The sequence below is a fragment of the Cotesia glomerata genome, linkage group LG5 (assembly GCF_020080835.1).
Source record: "Cotesia glomerata isolate CgM1 linkage group LG5, MPM_Cglom_v2.3, whole genome shotgun sequence".
Lineage (NCBI taxonomy): Eukaryota > Metazoa > Arthropoda > Insecta > Hymenoptera > Braconidae > Cotesia > Cotesia glomerata.
The window spans coordinates 6,695,631-6,715,533 of record NC_058162.1 but is presented as its reverse complement, the minus strand read 5'-3'; the positions used below and the strand labels follow the sequence as shown (position 1 = coordinate 6,715,533).

The 19,903-nt window shown below is 31.8% G+C and overlaps 1 protein-coding gene across 1 annotated transcript in view; it reads right to left on the bottom strand.

The window, feature by feature from the left end:
• LOC123266211 (ras-related protein Rab-37) overlaps nt 1–19,903 on the bottom strand; it is a 134,783-nt gene extending 114,880 nt beyond the window's left edge. The window contains exon 1 of the mRNA XM_044730305.1: nt 19,792–19,903. The gene's annotated coding sequence lies outside the window, so the exon portion shown is untranslated. The remainder of the gene's footprint in view (nt 1–19,791) is intronic.

Genomic DNA, 19,903 nt, shown 5'->3' with positions numbered 1-19,903 from the left:
AAAAGGTAAAAGTTGATTATAAGTATTTTCTACGCAAATATTGACAATGGAATTACAGATATTAATGATTCTACTAGTATTTAAAATATTGTATTTATTTACCATTAAACTTAAGTTATTCTGTAAGTTCATAATCTTGCAGTACAGTAATTGCAATTACGACCGCGGTTCTGAGCATAAAAGCACAATTTATATATGATCTCGAATAAAAACCACAGTCATGAATCATTTCGTAGCATTAAAACTAATGAATACATATATATATTATTTCTTTAACATTTATCGATATTTTTTATAGCGTCTAATTTTAGAAACTACATTATGCCTACTAAAAAATTAAAAAAAAAACATTTATAAATTACAGTCTGTAGATAAACTTTTTTTTAGCTTATCGGAGCAAACTATTGAGAAACTAGCACGTCGGGTCGAAGAAACTATTCAATACTTCAATAGTTATCTGCCTATAGACCATGTGAATACAAGACCCGCAATTACAGAGTTCAATTATCCTAAATACAGACTAAAAGTGGTGTGTAAAGATAAGTAATATCTGTTCACAAACAAAACGGGATTGATTGTGTTGTGTGAAAACAACAAAATGAAAAATAAAGCTCTAAATCTTGAAATTCGACATTCAATACCTTTCCTATAATTTTCATGCCAGTTTTGTTAAAAATATAAGATGTATAATACTTATAACACTTATTGTCTAAAATAAAAGTGATTTCTCACCTTTATGCGCTGATTTTGATACCGTTATGCTCCCTGCAAACTACAACTGTATCATAAACGATATTATACATGTATAGACCTATCTCGATACTGGACTAAGCTACCCACAAGTATATATTAATATATACATATTGTGTGCTGTACATATATACTAAACCTAATACTGCAAGTGGAAAATGGAATACTCGCACTTCAGTGCATTCTACACTCGCAGCTGGTTCGCGTTTATTACCAATTATTTATCCGCGAGCTGAATGCATACAGGCATCAGTTCATTACCTTCACAAAACGATGCTCTCTTCTGTTCGTTATATTCGTTCTTATGACCTCTTATGAAGGAATATATTCATTTTAAATTTATTTTCAACTCTTTTTATTCATGTTTTTCTGCTATACGTGAAGTATTATAAATTATTTAGTATACCTTTAAACACGTCTTCCTAAGAATCGCTATCATGGAAAATTTCTTTTCGATCCATTAATAGCCATAGCATAGAAGTAATTTTCATAAAATGATGTACGAAATATCTTAGATTAAGACCAAAAAATTCTTAAGCTAAAAGTATTGAACGTCAGTGATCAAATTCTGATCGGGTCGAAATTCTATGATCTGATGTGAAGGATAAAGTTCAAAATTTTAAATTGTATTTTGGTTGTAGGATATGAATATTATCCAACGTTTAGGCAAACATAATAATGTGAATGTTTCATATAGTCGTAGTTCATCTTGAAAGTTGGTATTAAACACTAAACTTTCCAACACTTTATATATTGATCTTACTTATATGTTCTATATATCTTTGTCATATTTAGCCAAAAATTTTATTTCCTGACAGATTTTACACAAAATTTGAGTTTCGTTCAATTTCTAAGCAGTCCAAAAAATATTCTATTACGCCACAGTAATCAAAGAAAGTCTACATTATTTTTGCAGATTTGATATGAGATAAAATTGAAAATAAATTAAATTTTACAAGTTTTCATAAATATCTAAGGCTATAAAGATCATGAGGAATTCCGAGTCGAAACTCTCAAAATATTGTTCCGATTCTGATACTAAAACGAATCACTATTCTTCTCTTCATCTTTACTTTTGAAAAATCTTTATTGATCATTTATTTATAGTTGTACAAAATAAGTTTTGATGGAATAGTTACTTCATGATTCCTGATCATGATACACATCATTGTGTAATTTTATTGATAAATTTATATCTTTCCATAATTACGATATCTTTAAATTTGTTAAAAAAAATTTATAAGACTTAATCAGAGCTTTTCATCTAATAGATACAATGAAATGAACTTGGTCTCATCTTAAAATTCCATTTCAGTCGAAATTTGATAAAATTAAGTAATGATTGGAACTCAATAAAAAAGAAATATAATAATTTCTTGATGAAACGTGAAATGTTGTAGGCATAATTTTCGCGATTAAACCTAAAAAGCTCTAAAATTGTAGAAATATATTTTTGCAATAAAACTTTTTTCATAAAAGCAGACTCGTGAAATTCTTTTCTCATAGCAAATTTATTTTTTTACATAACTGCGAGTTAAGTCTTCACTTACATAACGTATCACGTAACCAGTGATTGACACGCTCTGCCTAATCCAGCGATATGCATCGCCCGAGGGACTACTACCAAATTATTACCCACAATTATTACCCATTACAATAAAATAAAAGACAACGACGAGATTTAATCGAGCACTAAGTACACCCTCAAAATTCCGAACTAACATATTTCTCATGTTTCATATGTACGCTCATCTTAAAATATATAAATAATTATCATCAACAATGACAACGGTAAAAATCGTTAATTAGTTGTATTATGGCGATATTGATTTTCATACAAAGCAAAAAGAGCTTTATACACATACAGTTGGCAGGAAAATCGCCGCGGGAAGCCGTCCGGGAGTCTGGTAGCACTCGCGGGTGCTCATCGTGCGGTGAAAGCGATAGAGGAAGAGCCTGAGTAAGAGCAAGGGGATAAATGAGAAAGAAAGAGAGAGCGATATAGAGAGAGAAGTAACACTCAAAAGAGAACGATAGGACGTGACGCGCCGCTAGAGACCCGAAGGCCTTTACTTCTCTTTCCATTCTCCATTCTTTCATCCACTACCACTAATATAAATCTTACCAATACCAATACAACGTCAGACTTTAACTCTACACTTACAATATATCTACACGACTTACACAGGCATCGCTACATTCCTCTATACTACATTTTCTTGTCGAGTCGCCACGGTATACTTCCATATGGATGGTACTAACACCAGCCAACCTCAAAGCCTTTATTTGTTGCACGACTCTAAGTAAAGGCTCTTACTCTTGTATTGTATCTGTATTGTATAGTAAAAACGCTCAAAGAACTGCAGGTACCGCGCATACTATACGACCAAATATATATGCATGTGTTTTAACGCCTCGTGCGTATTTGTACCCTCTTCTTACAATAATTTCTTCTTCATAAAACTCTCTTTTAACGTTTATGTTTTTAGAGCCATTGTTTTTTCAAAATTTGCGTCATTTACATATACGCACTATGTGTCCGACGAATGACAAACCCACAAGATTTATGTCTGCATGCGGGTCAATTTTTACTTTATGTCGACCGCAGACTAAACATTAACTTTGGCATACAATCGAAAACTGCCGGAGTTTGTTGAAAAAAAACTTCTTATTCTTTTTCTTGAAGGAAATCAATTCTTTGTGGAGAATAAAATTTTCTTAAACAAAAAAAAAATTTCAAGAAAAATTTTACTCAACCCAAAACTATTTGGATCTTTCTCGTTAATTTTCCTGGTTCTGAGCAGTAATGTGAGAATTTACACGATGATGGAGAATATGCAGGGAAAGGGAATAAAGCGAACGAGAGAGTAAAAAAGGAGTGTGGAAAAGAAAGAGGAAGAGGAAGGAAGAGTAAGGTAAAACGGGAGGTAAATGAGATCCTGTTGTCAGTAGCGCTCGGTAGGTATTTTACATCGTCGTCGTCATCGTCGTCGGCGGCGTCGTCGTCGTCTTTTGGATCGATACCATCCACGGTTGGACTTGGGGTGGACGCAGCGCGGGGGTGGCACAACCAAGGGGCGCCTCAGGGTGTTACCATGACAACCGAATTACCCGCGAGGGGTTACGGGGGTTTTGTCTTTATATTTTTCCTTACCCACTCATATTTATATATTACGTGTTGCATATGAAAAACTAATGTATTCGTACATTTGTATATGTATGTGTATATAAGGTATGTATTTTTTTGTATGTGTTGAGATTCTCTTGCTCTCTCTTGGCACATTGAACATGCCGGCTGAATTTTGTATAACTCTGAACTCTGTTTGCTCTCTCAGCTGCACTGATATGAGCAGAGCCTTTCCCTTTGCTTCGAGGCTTTACTTAAGAACGAACTGACTCGATCGACCGGTGGAGAACACCAACAGCCTCCAGAGACACTCCTGGTAGGCTTTACTTCTATATGAGGACATCATATCGTTCATTTCATTTATACGTTTGGGACTTGACTTTGGCTATAAGTTGATTTTATGATCTACCATATATCTATATCTATATATATATATAATATGCGTATTATATATTGTATATATATGCGTATGGAATTTTTTGTTTTATATACCTGGTACACTATATTACAAGATTTTACTCGCTGCAAGTGCTTTGTTTTCAACAGAGTGAGAATATTGTATTAGGCAGCCAGAAAGGTTAAGCAGACTCTGGTAAAGTTCCCAGGATATCGTCCGAAAGATTTTGCTTGTACCATTTGTTATATAAGAAATATTTCAAGAAATTTTTTCTTGTAAAAGTTAGATTATACATCTAATTTTAGATCCAAAAAAGATAAATTAACTATAGATAAACATTTGCTTTGAAAAGTTATTACTAGCAAATTTTTTAAGAAAAATATTTATACAATTGACAAATTGATTAATAAAGATAAAGCGTTTAAGATTTAATATTGGGCCAGAGATATTACAATATCTTTGATCCGCTACAGCGTCAGAATCGATAAATTTTTGAGAAAGTTTTAAATCGATAATTCCGATAATTACGTTCAGCAATACCAAGATGTGAAAAAGTGAAAAGTCATCAGTTTTCCATCGAGCGAACACAAGAATTTATCAAGGTAACTGATGAAAAATCCAAGTTTTAACTCGTTGTAATATTGATTCGAATGCTACGAAAGTAATATATTGGCTCAGGCTTCAAGAACGGAAAGTTCCACTGGCGTGAGAGGCGGCCAAGCTGCGCACGAGCTACACTAAAACGCGTCTGGTACCGCGCAAGAAAATATCGCTATTTTATAACTCCTCTCCTAATTGACGAATTTCAAAAATTGTTTTTTTATAGTAATCTGCACCATTTCGCAGTCCTACATTAATTTTTTCAAGAAAAAACACCGATAACTTTGCAAGTTATTGTCGATTGTTAGTTGGCAAAGTTTGACCGAGGTTCAACTGAAAAAACTTGTTTATTTAATAAACTATTTGTGGTATTAAAAAACTATTCAAAGTTTTGGATATAACAGTTAAGAAGTTTTTCGAAACTGATAAAATATTTTCTATGGAATTTTGTTAATATTGAATAACAACATAGTCGTTTTTGCAAGCCACGCCCTACTTTTTGGGGTGATGCAATTTCGAAAATTTTAACGATCACACTTTGGTAGAATATTTATGAAGGTACTTTGGAAACTGTACAGGGAAATTTACAAGTATTTCTTCCTTTTTGTGATGATTCAAGGTAGCGCGTCGCTTCTTTATTTCTCGAGGTATTTGCCGCTTTCAACTTAAAAATTCATTTATTTCGGAAGTTTCGGTGGTATTTTGAATCTAATAAGTGAAGAATCATTAACAAGTATTGAAATAATGAAAAATGATCAACTTTGCACAAAAGAGTTATCACAAATGCGGTAAGATTATCATAAGAGAGCGGTACATTTAAAAATATTTCGAGCGTATATACAGGGATAAGATAAAAGTAATATTTATCAGACGAAATCGTAACCAGCCTATTCTTCTCAATGTAAAATGGTAATAATTACTATCTTAGCATAGCCAGAGTCGTTATTAAGAATTGGAAAAATAACTCTGACAAGTAACTCATCGCTAAAAAATCCTTGTTATCATTGAACATATTAATGATTACTATTTCATATTGATAATATAACTACACTGATAAAAAAATTGACTTGACTCAAGAGTCAAACTCTTGAACCAAGAATTCCATTTTGAAGAAAATGATTTTCTTGAGTCAAGAGAATAAATTCTTGACTCAAGAAAATTTTCTTAGACCAAGAATAATTTCTTAGCTCAAGAATTTATTCTCTTGACTCAAGAAAATCATTTTCTTCAAAATGGTATTCTTGGTTCAAGAGTTTGGGTCTTGAGTCAAGTCAATTTTTTTATCAGTGTATTATCTTCTCTCTGTTCTCGTACTCGCACGAGAAACTGTTTTAAGACAATCAGACATCACGAAACTATCCAAAAATTGTTCTGGTACACTCTAAAAGATGTATTCAACAAAATGGCGGTTTTTGAAGAGAAAAATTCGGTAAATAAATACTTCGAAAGGACAATAAGTGATGCCTGAGGATTATTGATACAGAATGTGAATGACCAAGCTTTTAGTTGCGGCATACAAAATGGAAGGACCCAACCAGCCGGGTTTGTGAAAGATCTCAAGACCCAAGTCACTAAATTAGTTATAGCCCGAGTATACTATAGTAACGTCATAAAGTCATAACTCACAGTTCACAATCAGCTTAACCTTTCAAATCTGAGTACTTCTGGAACAATAGAGTTACTTTTTCCGAGAATTATTTAGGTACTTGTTAAAACACGCTCTGTAGGCGTTAATGAAACTATTTGAGTTGAGAATTCTTGCATTGCATTGTAGTTTGTGTTTAACTGCTGGAAGTAAATAAGTAGATGTAATTGTGGGTATATTAATGTAGGCTTTCTAGCTCAGCGTTTGTTAGCTCGTGCTATTATGCTACTAATAACACTGAGTAAAAGATATATACTGGGCTATATATGCCACAATAATTCGAGTTTAACGATAGTGCAAACAGCGTGCGATAACTATAATATACGGACCAAGTACTGTACGCAGTAAACATTTTCAATCGTGCATACAACCGTATTCTCTGCTTTGTTTTTATTGGATATATACATCCCTATGCCAGAGCACTTTTATAGAATGTTTTATAAAGTGATCGCTCGGTCCCGATATTTAGTATTGATACTAAGCGCGTGATTGTGTGTACTGTTTTTAATGTATCTGTAAACAAAGTTACAAAAAAATTTTTTGTAAAAATATTCTTGTCTTCTATATGATCATCTCAATGCAATATCAGTTCTCTCCTCTGTAAAAATCTTTAAAATTTATCCTCCGGAATATGGTCCTTAAATTTCCGTGAGAAATACGTGAGACAATGTCAGTTATTCTTTTAGATCTCGTTCAACATATTTATCCAAAGAAGAAGTGTTCCAAGTTTCATAAAGATCTCTCAAGAATTGCGAGAGCTATCGTGATAACAAGCTACGTTATATGCAAATGCAACAATTAAATTTTTAAAGAAATTTATTAAAATTGACCAATATTTTAACATTGCCAATTTTAAAATGTAAAATTATGAAAGTATAGATATTGAAAATATGATCCTGGATTACGGTGTGACAATTGTGATTTGTCCTATAATTTTTTTTTTTTTTTTCGTGTATCATTATACAAATTGGATGCTTCGAACAAAAAATTGGATGAATTGTAATTTGAATTTTTGCAAATTCGGAAGAAGTACATTTCAAAAACATAAAATTACATTTGAAGCCGTAAAAATTATTCCTTGGAATTTTATTTTATAAAAATATAATTTTTTCAATTTTTTGTTCGAAGTTTCTCTTATTACTACAGAAACTCTGATTTTTCAATGGTTCTTTTTGTAAACCAAACATTGTTTACAATAAATATTCAAGTACAAAAGCCGCAACTGTTAATGCAGATGCTAAAGATTAAAGACTAAAGACTTTTACCTCTAGTTTTCTAGAAAAAACGAATGTATCTTTAGTAAGATTATATTCACAACAGACGTGAGCGTGCAGTATCTTGCAGAGACGTTACCCGAAGATACACACGATACACCGAGCGCATAAATACATTGGCTGCATGTTAATACTCACACTCGCGGTCGTGCCTCAAGATCCAAAGGATAGCAAAATATCTACTCTTATTATGTATTATGGATGTGTATACGAATAAGTATATCAACCTGCAAACTGAAACCCATATACTTATACTTTACGAGCCACTTTTATGTGATCAATGATCATAATTACACTGAATTTCAAGGTTTCTTCTTCTAAAAGAAAGGTTTTATCGGTAAAAATAACAAAAAAAAATAAATAAACAAAAATAAAAATGAAATAATACCATTATTATTGTATATTGAATGTATTCTCAGAATTACGTCAATAGATCGATAAGTCAATGATTACGCCGGCGGAACTGAGATATACAGGCTTCATTGACGGAGCGAGAGAGACAGAATGTAGACAGCCGCCACAGTGGCGCGCGCTTAGCTCGGATATTTCGTCGTTTATTTCTCGCGCCTAGTTGCTCCCTCTTTATGAGCGTATGCATGTATATGTATTAGAGTCGTGTTCACGCGACGGTATCATACATATGTACGTACAATGCTGGCAAGGTACAGTCCCCACAAACAACCCATCCGTTCTTGTTATCGTTCCACTCCACTCTCCAACTCTTCGTTTATCAATAGTCCTGCTATATGCTACAAACAACTGTTAATATAACATATAACGCTAAAAGCGCTTACTTATTTTTTTTACTTGTTCTATTTCTTTTGTTTTATGGAATGTAAATTTAAGATGATTTTTTAATTCTACATTTCGCAAAACAAAAATGATACGTAGAATTTTTTTTGAATAATCACACATTTTTTCTCAACATTCTTAAAAAAATAAAATTTCACATTTTTGAAAAATTTATTTTTATAAATAATAAGCGGAAAATGTAGACGAATTTTATTGACGATTATTTGGTAGATATTTTAAAAATTTTTGCTAACATGAAAGGTGTGAAATAGAATAATTAGAAAATAAAAAAGGTTTCAAATTGTTGATTTTGCGATTTTGCAAAAAAAAAAAAGCAATGATTATGATTACTAAAAAATTACCAAATTAAAAAAAATTGATGATTTTGGTACCATAAATATAAATATGTATAAATTCAAACTAATTTCCAGATATCTAGATTTAAAATTTTTGATATAAAGATTAAATAGATAGCATATATAAAATGAGAACGTCTTATATGATTATTATCAGCAATAATTTGTGATAACGTTCTATAACTAAAATCTAATTTTCGATGTGTAAGGACGGTAATTCCAAGTTTTTTATTGAATCTAAACGTTGACAAATGATGGTCTATGTTCGTTTTATAATTAGAAAATTTATTACCGAATTATTTTAGAAGCCGTGACACGAAATCGGAGAGTCATAAAAACATTTGATAATTGTTTAAAAGCTAGATATAACTATGACGTTAACGCAGTAGGAATATAGTTATGTGTAATAGTGTAAAATAATGAAATATAAACATACATGCCTGACTCTATAAAACCATATATTTACTACATAACTAAATTGAATAGCAATTTAATCATATTAAATAATAATCTTCAGTAAATATGTAATGTATTTTTTTCTTGGTAAATAAAAATTATACATTCGTTTTTAAGAAACAATATTGCATCACTGTTGTTGGTACCGCATCATAGAGTCGTTTATTATATTGCTTCGGAGTTGTGAGCATAGTATGTGTGGGTCCAAACGGAATTTTCTTATTATGACGATATCGTTTGAATAAATTGAATTAATCTGTACACAGTAAAAAATTTTGCGTCATTGCGTCAAAAAATTTTGTGTTAAAAATTTAACACTTTTTTGTGTAAATTTAACATTTATTGTGTTAAATTAACACAGAAAAATGTTGAATTAACACAAAAAAGTGTTAAATATTTAACATAAAAATTTTTGACACAAAATTTTTTGACGCAATGACGCAAAATTTTTTACTGTGTACCAAAATCAAATAGCTTATACACTAAATAAACGAAAATATATTATGGATATCATGATTGAATTCAGAATTTAGAGCAAAAAAAATCAAGACAATTTTGACTGGAATGTATATATTTTTGTAATTGGATCCAAAGGTTGTCTTAAATCTTACATAAACCAAGATTTTTTCTTTTGAGTCAAGTTAATATTTATATTAGCGTTCTACTGTACATATAGTAATTGTTATCGAAAATCGTGTCTAGTGATCAGTATTACGTTTTGACAAAAATATAACATCTCTTGAAAGTTTGACTATTTTCAAGAAAACTCACATTATAAATATTTTATATTATTTGAAAGAAGAAAAAGGATGATGAAGTACCTATAACAAAGTTAGATCAAACGACAATAGATAAAAGTATATCAACATATAAAAACATAAAGAAAATCGTATATATATATCAGTAGCTTAAAACCTAATCAGTATTGAGTTGGTCAACATTTACTTAATAATACTGATATTGTTATGAATTCAATCACGCATATTGTGAATCACGTATTACAATTACTAAGCGACTTCCTAAAAAATTACAACGCGTTATTGTTAAATTGGGTCGATTTCAACGATTTTACAAAACATTAATTTAATATTGTCAAATATATAAATGTCATAAAAGCTGTTAAACACACAATTAAAACAAAGATATTAATGTGAATAACCGTATACAAATGATATGAATTAACTACTATACATTTAGCAGGTGTTTAATGTCACCTTCAAACAGACAACAAAGAAATCAGACGATTTTTGGCAAACACAAGTCTGCCAGAAATTAGATATTCGAATAGATAATCATCTAAAACATAGTTATTTAACGGTGTCAGCTGGTTCTTAAACTTTTGCATGTTTTTCAGCTTGGATTATAGTATCCCAAAGCTTAAAAAGATTTTATTCCATGCAATAATAGCATGTTATTGTATGAGTAAACAAAAAAATATTTCGAAAATCGGCGATTTTGATTCCATTTACATTAAAAAAAATTAAGAAAACGGTTGACCCTAGAGGCCATCCCTGCAACTTCCCGCTAATTCCATGTCTAAGCGGTTAAAATTGCACTAATGACGTTTTTGAGCTGAAAATGAGCTCTTCGAGCTCAATAGTCTAATAGAAGTTTCATAGAACACTATTTTTTGAATTTTCAAACCGCAATAACTTTCGAACGAATCAACCGATTTTCTCGCAGTTTACGGCATTAAACGCAGTTTTTTTATCTTGTTAAAGAACCTTAGAGCGCGAACTGGCCAGACTGAAAATTCCATAGAAATTCTGAAAAAAAAAAATTTATTTCAATTTTTTTCGACAACGATAACTCACGAACGAATTAACCGATTTTGTCCGGGCTGGTGGCGATCGACGTGGTTTTTTGAGGTTAAGAGCTGATTAGTTTTTAGAATCGATCGGTCAAGCCGTTCAGAAGATATTTAAAAAAAAACGAATTTTTGGAAATTTAATTTTTGAGATTTCATAAAATTTATTGACTCGAATTCTTAGAACTAGTATCAAAAATCTAAGGGCATCGGAACTCTTTTGAACACCGCTTATTTCGATCAAATCGGATAAGCCGTTCAAAAGTTATAAGAGATTTACAAACACAAACACACACACATACATACAGACATACAGACACCATCGCAAGAATAATCAGGGAAGCTTTCTAGGACCTCAAAACGTCGAGATCTGATGAAAACTCGTTTTTTGCAAAACTTGGGGTAAAACCAATAACTTTCCGATTTTCTTAGCGAGAAATTAAAAAAATTAACTCGAAGAGATATTCTACAACAAAGAATATCATTTTGAAGAATTACTTTGTCGTGAATCAAGAAAACATTTACGAATCGAGTGATATTTACTTAAGCCAAGAAAATTTCGTTAAAGAATTTTTTTATTGATTCAAAACGATAACTCTCTTCAAAAAGATTTTCTCGGTACAAAAATTTTTTTTTCGGAATTAAGTTAATTTTTACTTCTGTTCACTTTCACTTTTTCTCAATTTTTTGACTTGATTGATTTGTTTTAGTCGTTAAGTTGCGTTAACGAATCAGTAAGAGGGTGTCGAAACTAAAAGACCTGAAATTTAACAGTGAAAAATTCTTACAGCACCCACTGAGGTTCGAACTTACGCGTTTGCGCCTGACCAGCGATCGAGTTGAAGAGATAAAATCTTATCCTCTAAAGTCTTCTCAGCCATAATCTCCCGTTTGTTAAATATTACCACAAACAAAAAAACGAGAATTTTAATTCTCTCTTTTCTTTAGTTCAGCGTATTACAAAAAGTAAATAATACATCTCAACGTTTTAATATTTACTTATCCGTTTTAATTTTTCTGAGTCTCTACATCTCAAATTTTGTTGTAGTTATACTTGGTTTTCAACTGAATAAAATGAACTTTTAAACATGGTCATTTTTTATACAATGAAACTTTCTACTTGATGATATTCTTTGTCCATTTTCCGGGTTGGATGATTCAAAAAATTTTAACCAGATGATTTACTCAAGGAAATTTCCGAGTCTCAAATAAAATTCTTTTATACCCTAGCAAGGACAGCATTTATACACAAAACTGTTCAGGCCGAAAGATCGTCGGTCTGACACAATATACACGTGTAAAATCCGTCCATTCTGGTTACAGCAAACGGTAGGGGTTCATTAAACAAAGAAAGCTGTTGCCGATGTTATTTACTTAGGATGATTTCCGACATTGCTGAAAAGTTAAAGCAATAAAAACTAATTGACGGTCTATAATAGGGCTTAAGCATTTTTAATTTGAATGCGGATACACTAATAGACTTTTACGACTTTAAGGATTCTCATTAATAAGATTGCTTATTATTTTTAAAGTGAAAAAGTCATTAGTGTTTCGTTTATTATTAATCTTCACCAACATCTTAGAAAATATTTACTTATAATTTTAAAGTGTTGTATTTGAGTAAAACATTGCAATTATCGAACCTATATTATTACTCGACGATTTGCTCAAGCGACTAGTGCTTTAAACAAAAACTTTAAAACTTTATTTGTAAAATACCATCTGTTTAAAATTATGGGCTTAAACTCTAAAGCTGAAAGTGAGATTGCCAATTTTAATTTTACGATTGCCCATCAAGCATTCGGGTGTGGTTTTTTGTGTTCAATAATACTAATACCTTTCTAGCAAGTGACTCTCGTATACTTATATTATTTTTTAGCAAAAAAAATATAATTCTATAGCACACTTGTAGTATTTTTATGCATAAAAAACATGTTGTAGTATTTTTTTTTAATTTTATAATAATTATCTATTATATTTCCACTTAAGAGTTTCCATAATTATTTTTTTAATTAATAGTTCAAAAGAACGGAATTCCTAATGATTCTTTAGTGACGAAATCCCTTAATAGAAATTATTTTCTGCTATGTATTTTGATATTTTGTCTTAAAGTCTTCTATCGTTAAAATTCATTTAAAAGTAAGAATTCTCGGCTTATTTTCATTTCATATTATCGCAGTCGAAACCGAGACCATTGGATTTGCCGAAAAATCTCTCAAGGTAATTTAGGTATAATGTACAATGGTTATCGTAGGCTAGACGGACCTTGATCAGGGTCAAGCTTAAGTTTGTATTAAATTGTACGCCGTCGTAATTTATATACTATACTAAGAATATGTGTCATAAATTATGTATTCTTGCATTACGATTTACAGTTATGAAAAAAGAATTATGTATTTTAATTTTTTGACGTTGTTATATACTAGGGGATGCAAATAAACCGTATACTTTTATTTTTTGAGTTTCCTCTGAAAATAAGTTTTAAAAGACTTCTACAAAAAATTATTAGGGTTCACTCATGATTTTTAAAACTTTCAAAGTTGTACACTTAAAATCCTTTAAGTGACTTTTAAAAATATTATAGTCAACGATCTTTACACGGTGAGAAATTTCCATTATTTTTTATTCTGCATGGATTTTAGATATTACAATGGTGCATATTACTAGTGAACCTTATTGACTCAGAATAAAATTTTACAATGGCCCATAGTAATTTCCGAAACAAATGAAATCAGACATAGTAAATGGTAGAAATTGAAATGTATCATAGTAAAATGAAATATGCAATAATTTAAATTTCCGAATGTACTATAGCAAAAAAAATAAGAAAACGTTTGTAAAAAATAAAAAATTTTAGAGTAAAAAATGTTTTTAGCAATCAAAAAAAATATCAAACCAAACAAGATTTTTTTGTTTGCAATAATTTTAAAAATATTTTTTAAAATATAGTTTTTATTTTTTTTTTCATTTTTAACAATGAACGTAGGATTTATTTTGGCAGTTAATTTTATTATGAATAATTATAAACACAATATATAACTTTTAAATTATTTTTTATTATTATTAGAAGTGTCGGTTGCAGGTTAACCATCAAATGTGTGTTTTCATTTTAATTTTTCACGGTAAATTATTAAATATTTTATTATTTATGAATCTTACAAATTTTCATTAACTATTCATGTGTTGATGGATTTATAAACTAATATTTATTTAAAACTTAATGTTAATTGCAATTTTCATAACACCGTTAACCACTACTGATAGCGTCTGTAGACTTATGTTGACAAAACAAAGCAGCACGAAAAAATGAAAGAGCGCGCGTCGCGACTGACGCACATACGTTTACTATGGGACATTTGAAAATTTCCTAGTCACAATTTTAAATTTAAACCGAGTACACGTGACTAAATGTGAAACTTTTTTATAAATTTTTATTGTCGACTGAGCAACAGAAATTTTACTATGGAACTATAATGAAAAGTTTTAAGCACACTAACAGTTTTTGTTCTGTCAGTTTACGAAAATTTTTTATATATGTTTATGTAACAGTTGCATGGTCAAATTTACTATGGTCCCTGATAAATATTGATTGGTACAATATGATATTCTTAAATTTTTATGGTAATATTTTGAATTGAGTCATTAAGGTTCAGTCTTATTATGTATGCATAGTAAATTTCTACAGAAATTTCTCACCGTGTACATTTTTTTTATCAAGTTGGCTCACTTAAGAATATAATAAATAATTTCCTTTAATTACTTCCCTTTAATTCCGGTTAATTCACTTTGACCGTAATAAAAGTTAGACGAAACAATTATTACTACTATAATTTAATTAACAAATATTTATCCGGCATATCTGAAGAAAGTTTTAAATATCTTCAGCAATTTTTAAAATAAAAATCTCTACTTTAAATGTTCAGTTTTCGTAACTTTCAACATAAAAATTAAAAGAACAACAAGAATTTTTAAAATCTCGAGCGATTCCGAAAAAAAATTTTTATTGAAATTATATTTAGAGAAGGCTCTTAAAACATAATCACCTAACATATTTTCATAGGACACTCAAAAAATAACAATAAATTTTGGCGCCACCCTATTATATACTGATTGAAACAAATTAAAATCTCAACAATGACCAATAGTGAAAAAAAAAAATACAAAAATATAAATAATTTCACCCTGCAGATGTGATTAAAAAATAGACAAAGAATCAACATGACCTTTTAGAAAAATTGATATTGACATGAATCAATAATGTATAAATAAAAGTAGACCGGTGTCAGATTAAAGTTTGTACTCGGTTGAAGTCAATATTTATTTAATATCATAAGAAATGAATATAAATCAAAAATAAATTGAATCTCTCACTAAATAAATTACTTAACACCCATTAAATTATTCATAAATCTATCGATTAACCGAAAAAAACAATACAAAAATAATTTCTACAAGCAGTGTCTTAATAAATTATCAATTGCAGCGATCACATTTCATAGCTGTCGAGATAATCGAAAAATTCCGCCTAGAAGCGTCGAAACTCTCTCAGAAAAGAGCGAAAAACTACTAACTTAAAACTTCAATTATCTCGAAAACTACTGAAGATAAAAATCTGAAATTTTAAAGTTAAGCATGACAAATGGTTTATAACAATTTGCAAAAAACATTACATCGATATCTCAAGTAGTTTCTGAGTTATAACAAGCCCGTTTTTGCCAAGGAAGTATCATTATGTTCAAATACTAGCGCGGTATAAACTGCGCGCGCACGCGTCCCTTTTTCATCATTCTGTTCACTTTCATACCACATATACATAAAAATAATACACTTGTGAAATACATATGAGCTTATAATGTAATATACTGTACTTATCATCATACTGAATTTTTTTCTCGGTATTTATCAAGCGAGATGATTTCGAACCGACAATCGCGTCATTTTTTCAGGATAAAAGTTACGACTTATGACGAATCGGTCAATCGAGAACAAGGAAAACAACTGATTGTATATTACGATTATTATTACGACTTACAGCTTTTAAATCTAATCTATTATTAAAATCAAGTATGTAATAAGTATTAGCAACAAAGATTGTATGCATATAAGCGTGCAAAAAGAGCCACGCCCTGTAAATCTTACGATGGACGCTACGCATCGATATAAATCGCGACTGAGATATTAATCCATCGATCCTCGAACTCAATTGACCTTTCATCAGCATTACCTCATCTGTTAAACTTTTCATCAGTAAATTTCGAAGCTATTTCAAGACTGCGTTGATGTTCCTAGAGTCAAACTAGTCCATGATCATCGATCTATATCTTACATTAAATTATCATCTTCACCGCGGATAAAATTCTTTGCAGACAACTTACTGCTGTACAGACAACTCAGTATAAGTATAAAAGTCTTAGCGTCTATTGTTGCGTGACGATTCGGATGTTCGGCAATTTGCAGAGCTATTTTAAGAACGTCATCGACACTATTCACTCGAGCATTCGAATGTAAAGACGTCAATTTTTTATTATTGGTAGTATTTAATTCGTCTAGATAATTATGGATTGTTATTTGTGATGTTTTGCACGTACTTATTCTTTCACAGCTATGCAAACATACGTACATTTTCAATACCAAATTGGTTAACCATTGTGGATATGCATATATTGTAATTATTGTAAACGAAAAAGGCATTGGAATTCAAGATAATATAAAAAAAAAAAAAAAAAAAAAAAAAAAAACACGATAACGCTCATCAGTATTTTTATAAAACAAATAAAAGGAATTCTCGTTGTTTTTTGCTGACATCAAGCATTGAAAAACGAAGAGTTTACTGATAAAAATATAAACTCGGTGATTAAAGAAAAGAATTCTTGAATTAAAAGAATCATTATAAAGAGTTTGATTGCCTTGAAAAAGATTTTCTTGGTCCAAATTTTATGATCTTTAATCTCCGAGTTAATTTTTTTATCAGTATAGTTTCAGTTCAAAGAAATAACTTCAAGAAACAGCAAAAACGTGCAGACAATATACATGTATTCGAAGGCCGATTATTTCACGGTACGTGATTCGTGATGTGGTCCTTGAGGTCACGCAATATTTTTTTTTAAAACAACTGACTCAAAGAATGAGAGGCATACTGAAAAATTGACATCATTAAACCAAAGTTGCTTATAAATATCATTCTAATGTATAGATTTATCAAATAATAATCAAAACGTGGGATATTTTTCAATTAAAAAATGGCCAAAGCTCAAGAATCCGAGCACAAAAGCCATAAATCTAAAAGAGCAAGAGGACTTTGGGTTTAATTTTAAGAAGATACGATTGATTGTCCATCGAGAAGGCAGAGAAGAATACTTCAGCGATAATTTGCCGAAAGGTATCGAAGAAAAGAGTAGGAGGTACAAGAGATCAGAAGAAAAACAGGCGGGATGAGATACTAGAACGGTTGTAAACGTCGCTGGTGGGATACTTCATTTAGGAAGCGTAGAGGGGCTACACACCCAGAATCCGAAGGACTCGAACAAATATCCTCATGTTTCACATTTACACACACATCTATGTCTATATATCTTTGTACGTACAGTATATACAGTACTTATATAGCAGTAGGTAGAAGCCTTTCATGGAGAGTAGAGAAGAGACGCAAACCCCAACACTCTTGGGAGAGGTGAAGAAATAAAAAGAATGAGAAAAAAAATGACGAGAGAGTAGACCTGATATGAGAGCCGTGGTCGTATCATTCTCAGGGTATTGGGGGAAAGCAAGCGCAACAGAGACGAAATGAACTGCGTAGTGTTCAGTTGTAGAGAAGCGGCATCGTCGCACGAAGCTCCGGGGCCAGGATATTTCAATACCGACAGTCGGAAGAGGGGAAAGGCTCCCTTCTCTCGCTCTCTCGATCGTATCCTTCTCTTTTACTCTTATTAACTCAACTATCTTTATATATATATATATATACATATATATATACATATATATATATATATATATATATATATATATATATATATATATATTATACAAGTTCCCCTCCCGCAGAGAGCGCCCGAGGCCGACAGAACCCTCGAGCCGCTACGACATACGTTAAAACGTTGCGCCAGAACACGAGACCAGACCTGTAGCACACAACTCCGTTGTTATTCGGGTTCGTGCTCGTTATGTACTCACATATATGTCTGTAAGTGTGTGTGAGTGTGTGAGCAGTATATAACTACACACTACTTCACTATATATAATATGCTGCACATCGAGCCAAATATACCTATACTGGCACAAATATATAAGTGAAGTGGAATGAAGAGAGAAGGGAGCGGGAATGAATTCTAAGGGTATATGTCGAGGACGTCGAGGTCGTTAAAGGGAGAATGGGGAAGAAAACTTAGAGTAGCATACGTGAACGCCTACTCTCAGCCGTCGACGTGGGTTGTCGCTCTTCTGTCATTGGCTGGCTTCCTCGAAGAGGGGATAAATTGGCGGGACGCAGCACCCCGACAGCCAATAAAATAGCTTCTAGCCGATTTTTACAAAAGTAGATTTATGACGAAGAGCGGGACGTTGCTCGAAACTGAGGACACTCTCGTTTCGGGTTCCGTCGAGGTTACACGTACTTATGCTGTTCGCTCCGTATTTTAACAAATTGTACGCAAAGTGCTAAGGGATTTATCGTTACGGTCGCGCGCGCAGTTATCCGCTCGCGCAGACTCTTGGGATTTGCTCTTGCTCAGTAAGTACATACACAAGTACATATTTAACCGAGTGAGTGAGAGTGAGAGAAACTGAGGAGTTAATGTGATATGCGTACAAGTGTCATGTCACATACGACCTGATTGAGCGGTCTACCTTAACGCGGTACCGTCTCACCTCACTGTTACTATTACTATCATAGTTATAATTATAATCACAATCAGTAAAGTTATTTACTGTTACCGTGTGTTGTATCACGGCCTCGTCGCAGTGCAGTGCAGTGTTTATCGTGGAGGTTACCACAGTTTCTCTGTATCTGTACAGTATATAATATTAACATCTATATCTCTGTATATCTATGTATTATATCTGTACGTGAGCAGTGTACTCAATAGAGTTCTTCTGTGTCTGTGCTTGGTTACACACTAATGTTTAAGTGTAAGTATCTCTGAAAGTGTGAGTGAGTGTGACAGAAGACTGCAGACTCACGGTTGAGGATACGCAGTGTTGCCAGCTTAAGCGTAGCGATTCTACCCGTAATACGGCGTTGGATTTGTATGTGTATGTGTATGTGTGCGTACACGCGCATCACATAATATTCCGTGCGTGTTACACACATGGATGTTGACGATCGATCGATCCGTTGTTGGGAAACTAAAACTATACACAAGTATCAGGATACCTTGTGATCACGAATTTCATTTTGGATTTAAACGTGAGCATACGACTCTAAAATTTCATTATTTAGATTAGAACAAATGTAAATAAAAAAAAATAAATAAATTACCATACATATGTGTGTATTAAAAGTTGACTGTGTGTCAACCAACGTATGTGTGTGTTATATGTATATTACAATAGATTATAGATGGATATGAATATGAATATCGCAGCGACTTACGAGTAGACTGGTGACATTTGGTGGGACTATTGACTGGAACTTGGCAACCTCGCAACATCAGCTTGCTCTCACACACAAGGGGACTTGGCCAGCCGGTAGACCCGAGTTTTGT